This window comes from Hibiscus syriacus, unplaced genomic scaffold (assembly GCF_006381635.1).
Source record: "Hibiscus syriacus cultivar Baekdansim isolate YM2019G1 unplaced genomic scaffold, ASM638163v2 tig00110777_pilon, whole genome shotgun sequence".
Classification (NCBI taxonomy): Eukaryota; Viridiplantae; Streptophyta; class Magnoliopsida; order Malvales; family Malvaceae; genus Hibiscus; species Hibiscus syriacus.
The window spans coordinates 172,675-179,538 of record NW_024062858.1 but is presented as its reverse complement, the minus strand read 5'-3'; the positions used below and the strand labels follow the sequence as shown (position 1 = coordinate 179,538).

The window sequence follows — 6,864 nt, the reverse complement described above, 5'->3', positions numbered from 1 at the left end:
AATAATTTTAACGGTATTTTTTATAAAAACATAATAATAGAGTAATACTTTAACGATATTTTTATAAAAACATCACAATAAATTCATCCATAATGATATTTTTTAAATAAATACCCCCAATAGAATAATACTTTAATGACGTTTTTATCCAAACGCTGCCATACACTTGTACTTTATTGCCTTTTAACCCTTTTTTTTATTTTTTCCTTTCACCCATTTTTCAATCACTACCAAACCCCAAACCAATCTGCTTCGATGCCGATCTCATGTTTATTAATTTGGTAGTTTTTTCTTCGGTATTTTGCTACTGTAAGATTCGTCTCTTCCGAAAATCAAAAGTTGTGGTTTTGTTTTATTTAAGGAGAAGGGAATCGGGAATCATCAAGACACCAGATTCGATTGTTTTTTGTTAGCGTTCGTGCGCCACAAAGAAGATTGAGAAGACGTTAGATATTTGAGGTGAGTTTGTCTCGAGTCGGGTTTTTATGTCCCGGGTTGAGTTCAGGTTCTGATTAGTTTTATCAATAAATGTAATGATTTTAAGCTTTTAAAGTTTAAGATAAAGCTGGGTCTTTTTTTTCCGGGTTCGGATCATCATTCATTGTTCTTCGAGTTTTCAAACCATTTAAGATTCGAATTTTTGGGATTCTGCTCGGTTTACCCATTTTCTCTACTGTAATGTGACGTGTTGTGCCTCAGAAAATCTGTTGTTTGAATCTGTGGGGAATTGGTATTCTTGCTTTTGTTATTTTCTCTGCTGTAATCAATTCTTTTTTTTAAGAGTTTGGGAAGATAAATTTCGTTTACCCTTTAATTAATCTTCATTGAACTCTAATCCACACTGATAAACAAAGGGCCAAAAGATGATTCCTTTTTTGTATTGCTTAGTTGATTCCTCTGGTGCCACACTGATTTGGATTCTGGATTTTGTTTAATTTTGGGATTGGAATTTACGGTTGTCTTTTCATTTTTCTGTTTATGTCAGTATTCTCTTTTTAGGCTTTAAACACTAGAACTTTTGGATTTTTCTCCTTATTTACCCATCTTCTTATCTCTTCTTGCTTCTACTTTAGTTTGGTGAGAGTTACCCTTATATTGCCTCTGTCACTGCTTGAATAGTTGTTTGATTCTCAGTTCAATTGCTGCAGAAAAAAATATATAGAAATTATTCTGTTGATTCTTTGTAACTTCAAGGTTTCAACGTTTTGTGCTCTATTTTCTTCTTGAGAGGTTTCATGTATGTTTTTTACATTCAAATTTTTATTTTCTTGCTTTGAGTTGAGCTGTTTTCAATGGAAAATTCAACCTCCACCCCTCTCTTTTATGGCTTTATGTTGTTTCTGGGTTTGTCATTGTCAATTGCATGAAATTACTTTGGTTTCACCTTGTCCTTATTCCTGCAGGGTTTTTTTTATAATCCCGGAATGATTTTTTGTATGGACTTTAGCAAGTAATCTACTCAGTCAAGGTGGAGGGTTTCACCAAGGAGTACTAATTTCTCTATACTTATGGAGAGGGTTTATGGATCCTCAAACGGAAATGGACCGACTAGTAATGGCCACATGGTTACAAGGCACTCTCCTTACAAGTCATTCTCTAAGGGATTGTTACGATGGTCGATGTAAGAGTTTTCTATGTCAGAGTAACATCCATTTTACATTGTAATTAGTAAGTTCCTATTTATTGTTGATTGAGAGTAACATCCATAATAGTAGTCTATTCTAGCATTTTCTGTGATGCTTTAATCTTTTGTGCTGGTAGTTTTCATTTGGTTAACACCATTTTCAAGTCTTTTGCACAAAAGATTAGTGTAATAGCAAATTAAAATCCATAAATTTATTAACCATATTAATCCACTGTATAAGTAGAAGAACTAAGTTGTCTAGTTCCGTTAGTTTTTGTTCCTGCATTTTTTTGTTTCAATTTGCGATGTCCATGAGAGGTTTTTAAGGGATAAATCTTATTTTTCAGTATGATCTTTTCTGAAAATATAGATATCCATTCAGGATTTGATAAATCTTTTTCTACTTACAATAGCCTTTATTTTATTTGTTGTCAAAACATATTTAGCAGCTCATCTAGAATCTAAGTTGATGTCCGACGTTGACTCTTTAATCTTTTGGCTACTAAATTGATGCAACTGGTTTGTTGTTTATCAATCCATTGTTTTTTATGAATTTCGAATTACCTATAATGATTATAAGGATATTGGGACAGACTGAAACTTGTTAAATATAGATATTCATTCAGAATTTGATAAATTATTTTCTACTTCCGATACACTTTATTTTATTCATTGTCGAAACATATTTGTCAGCCCATCTGGAATCTAAACTGATATCCGACATTGACTCTTTAATCGTTTTTAAATATTTGTCTATATTTCTGTCTACTAATTTGATGCAACTGATTTATTGTTGATCAATTTATTTAAATGCCCTTTGTTGCAATTGCTTATCAATTCATTGGTTTTTATACTTTTTAGATTACCTATAAGATATTGGAACAGACTGAAACTTGTTAGATCTTGAAATTTGTTTAATTTGCATCTGAAATTGATCGATCGCAGCACTGATCAACATGTGTTCTATTACTTTCTTCTTGTTTCTGTTTTGTTCCATGTTTATAATATCAGTATAAACCAGAATTACAGTAGAAATTTTCGTTGAGGATTAACTTTTTACTTTTCTAGTTGAAGTGCTGGTTGTTTGATACCTCATGGCTGTAACTTTCTTGTTTGCACTCTGCTTTTAATCTTCACCAAGTGAGAACATCATTGGTGATTAGCATTTAGCTAATTTCCTCCTCACCTTTTTCTTTGTTGATAAGAGATTCTTGTCTCTTGTTTTTGGCTAGGTCTATATTGTTTGTAACATCTTTCTTCCAAGAAGATATTTACCTTTATTATAAGGTCTATATTGTTTTTTCTTTCAGGCCTTATATACATCCATGGATAAATACCTTCATGGTTTGTGAGCCCTTGCTAATGACCCTGCAGCAGAAGTGCGGAAATTGGTGAATAGTTTCTGCTTTTCTCTTTTATTCTTATTGTATTGATAATATATAATTTTCCATGGAATACTCCACTGTAAATATTTCCTAATTTTCCTTATAATTTATTATTGAAGCCTATAAAAGCTTGACATGAATTACTTATCATTTCAGATTTTCTGATTTGAACACTTATTTTGAATGCAAGTTAGAATTAGAAATATTTTGTCATCTAGTCTTCTCTATTAATGGTTCTTTTTTTCCTATCATGAGCCCTTTTGCGGCGTTTGTATCCAAAAACTCCGCTATAGATATGACATTTTGCGGCATTTGTTTCAAAAAACGCCTCTATAGATCTGACATTTTGCGACGTTTGTTTCAAAAACACCACTATAGATCTGATTTTTTGTAGCGTTTGTTCCAAAAATGTATAATAGGTTCAACAACTTACACCTCTTTACTAGCACTCTTTTCACATTCTTTATTAAAGCATAAAAGAATTTATAATATTTTATATTATGAGACTAATTATAACATTTTATAAATAAAATTTGACTAAAAATATTTATAATATATGAGAATCAAAACGATCTCCCCTCAATCTATCATTGGTTAAAACCAAATTTCATTGGCTGCAGGAGCAAGTCGCAATACAAAAGGGAAAAAAAGAGAGAGAATTCTGTTCAAACCATTTTCAATATTTACCATACCAAACTCTTTATTATATGTTACGCACATGATTCACTGGACCGTCAAATGTGCCTTGTAACACAAAAGAGAAAACATTAGATCATGCAAGAAATTCTATCTTTGGAATGTCTTGTCATTACACCACTTCTTCCCAGGACTTTCAATTTATCTTATTCTTCGCCAAATTTCCTTCTTTTGTAAAGTTGAGCTGATATTTTTATAATATTTTTCGTGTTTTTGTTAATTTGATCATATTATTTTTACTCAAATTTAATTAGGGGTGAACAAAATTTTGGTCAACTCAAAAAATCAATTTTTTCAGTTCAATTATACTAGAAAAAAATTCAAGTTAAAGTTGAGATACAATACAACTTGAATAACTCGAACAGTAACTCAAATAACAATTTTTATTAATTAATGGAATGTTTTCAAGTTTGAGTCAAGTCCCTCGACTCTGTATGATATATGTATATCACATATGAAAAAATATATTATGTATTGCATATGATCATAAAAAATCATTTAAATTAGAATCAAATAGTTTCATAATATTATAAATAATTAAGTTTAAATAGAAACTCAAAAACTCGACTCGAATTTTTTTATATCAAACTTGCGTTACAAAATAGGACTCTTCAATTCAAATAACTCGAAATTTTTTGAATCGACTCGATCGAACGCTCACCCCTAAATTTAACTACTAATTTTTGCTTTCTAATAAAAGTTTCACAAATTAAAAAAAAATAATGATAAGGAAGCAAAAAAATTCACAGTAGAATATGTTTAAAATTATAAATAATTTTTTAAACAAATATTTAAAATTATAAAAATATATTTTTAAAATTAATTTATTATAAAATAATTCAAAATGACGCAATCCATCAAATTAACACAATAATGTTACATCAATGATGAAGTATACGTTGATTTTTGTATGGTTGCAACACTAACATCGTTGAAAAATAATCAGTTTAGGAAAAAATTTCACTAAAATCATAGCAATTAGATTTTTTTTCCTAAAATGATTAATCACCAAAATTTGAATGAATTGATGAAGAAAATAACCTTGTTGGATAGAAATTGTTAGTCAAACGCATGGTGCTGACCAAACAAGAACACACAGACCCAAATGCTAATGTGGCATGTCCATGTCATAACAAATGATAATGTGGTATTGTCACACCATATTTTTAAATAAAAATTAAAATATTATTTTTAATATTTATATATATTTTATTTAATATTTTGTATCTAATAAGATGATAACACATGTCAACACCATATTGGTTTAAATTTAAACCAAATAAACATGTTTATATCCCAACACCTAACCACCAAGCCAAATCTTTCATTTGTATATCTTTTGCAACACAAAATATTTAACATATACGTTATGTCTCTCACACATTTTATTAAACACCTTTTTCATCCCCTCTCGACATGTAATTTCTTATTGTTCATTTGTATATCTTTTGCAACACAAAATATTTAACATATACGTTATGTCTCTCACACATTTTATTAAACACCTTTTTCATCCCCTCTCGACATGTAATTTCTTATTGAGTTGTTTTTTCATGCTTTCTCCTCTACGTTTTCTAGTACTTCCCCGAAACCATGGAAGTATTTGAAGTATACATCAATGGAAAGGAACCAGTATTAAAGATTTTATGTTGAGTCGAGTATTATATTAGAAAAAACAACATTTTTTTGTCAAAAGCTTCTATTTTCATCTCTCCTTCTTTCTCTCAATTTTGTTTTTCATCAATGGAGATCAAACCAGTTAAACTTTACTATTATTTTCCAGTGATACTTATCTTTACAGTCTCCATTTCAGGTGCGGTGGTTCCATTGATCAAAACCGATGCAACGGCTCTTCTCACATTCAAGAAGATGATCAGTAACGACCAGACCGGAGTTTTATCAGGTTGAAAGCTTAGAACGAGTCCATACGTTTGGTATTAAGTTAAATGTTCTTTAGGAAGAGTGGTTCATCTTGAACTTAACCATTGCAGCCTCTGTGGGACAATCTTTTTCAATCTCGGGCTTCTTTAAATGTGTTATCTATCGACACTCATTTTTCGTCCTGTTTTTTAATATATTATTATCATTATATTATTATTATTTATAATTATTAATTAATATTTTTATTTTTATTTTTATTTTTCAGACCCAATTACAACAACCCAAAATGGGCCAAAATAACAAATCATTCGACCTAAACCCGGAGCCCAATCGACCCAAACCCAGATTCTGCCAACCCCATACCCTACTCCATCATACCCACGTGAAGCAACAACCCCCCACCATGTTGGTTCAGCTACTGCCAGACTCCAAAGGAAGTCACACACGCCACCACTTTCCCCTGCAACAACCATCATCTCAACACCAACATACGAAGAAGAGTCAGATTTTTTAAGAACTAATACCTAATGTAAAACGGGTATAAAACCCGAAGCAAGCTATGTAAAAAGGGTTGCCCCTTTGGTTTTCGAAAGTAATAAAATCAGAAAAGTTGAAGGTATATTTTTTAGTGTTATTTTTTTCAGTTTTGAATCAAATAAAATGAAAGCTCTTTTTTTTTATTTCAAACATCATGCATGTAACCTAAAATAGACCGAGAGTTTAAGAGAGAACGAAGCTTACCTGAGTCGGAGAGAGCCATCACGGTGGCCGGAGGTCCAAAAAATCAAACGATCGAGGCTAGATTTGGGGTTGTTTAGGGTCGTTTAACATGTCTTTAGGCTAGGAGAGGGGTATAAGGTGGTAGATCTAGGTTTGGGGATCATTTTAGAAGAGTTTAAGATTTTCGCCCCCATGTACGGCGACCGGACAACGACCGATGGTTCTTTGGGGCGGCCGACAATAGGCAGACCAAAGCTATCGAGAGAGGAAAAAAAGAAAACTTTTTTTAAGAACCGAGTGAAAATGAATAAAAAAAAGGTTTAAGTTGTATTTATAGGGTAAATTAGGGGGGAATTGCACTTCGGTCCCCCTAACTTACATGCATTGTTGCATAATAGTCACTTGGGGGACCTTTTTTATTATTTTCCCATTTTTATTCATGCCTTAAAATATTTGGTTTAATCACAATTTAGTCCCTTAATTTTTAGCTCATTTTTGCATGTTAGTCACTGTAGGGACTATTTCTATAATTTCCTTTTTTATGTCTGATATTTATTT

The 6,864-nt window shown here is 31.3% G+C and overlaps 1 long non-coding RNA gene across 1 annotated transcript; it reads left to right on the top strand.

The window, feature by feature from the left end:
• Positions 1–213: 213 nt before the first annotated feature.
• LOC120139887 lies at positions 214–3,066 on the top strand. The gene is made up of 3 exons (XR_005517682.1): positions 214–459; positions 1,404–1,668; positions 2,935–3,066. It is a non-coding gene; the product is annotated as an uncharacterized LOC120139887 (long non-coding RNA).
• The last annotated feature ends 3,798 nt before the right edge of the window (positions 3,067–6,864 follow it).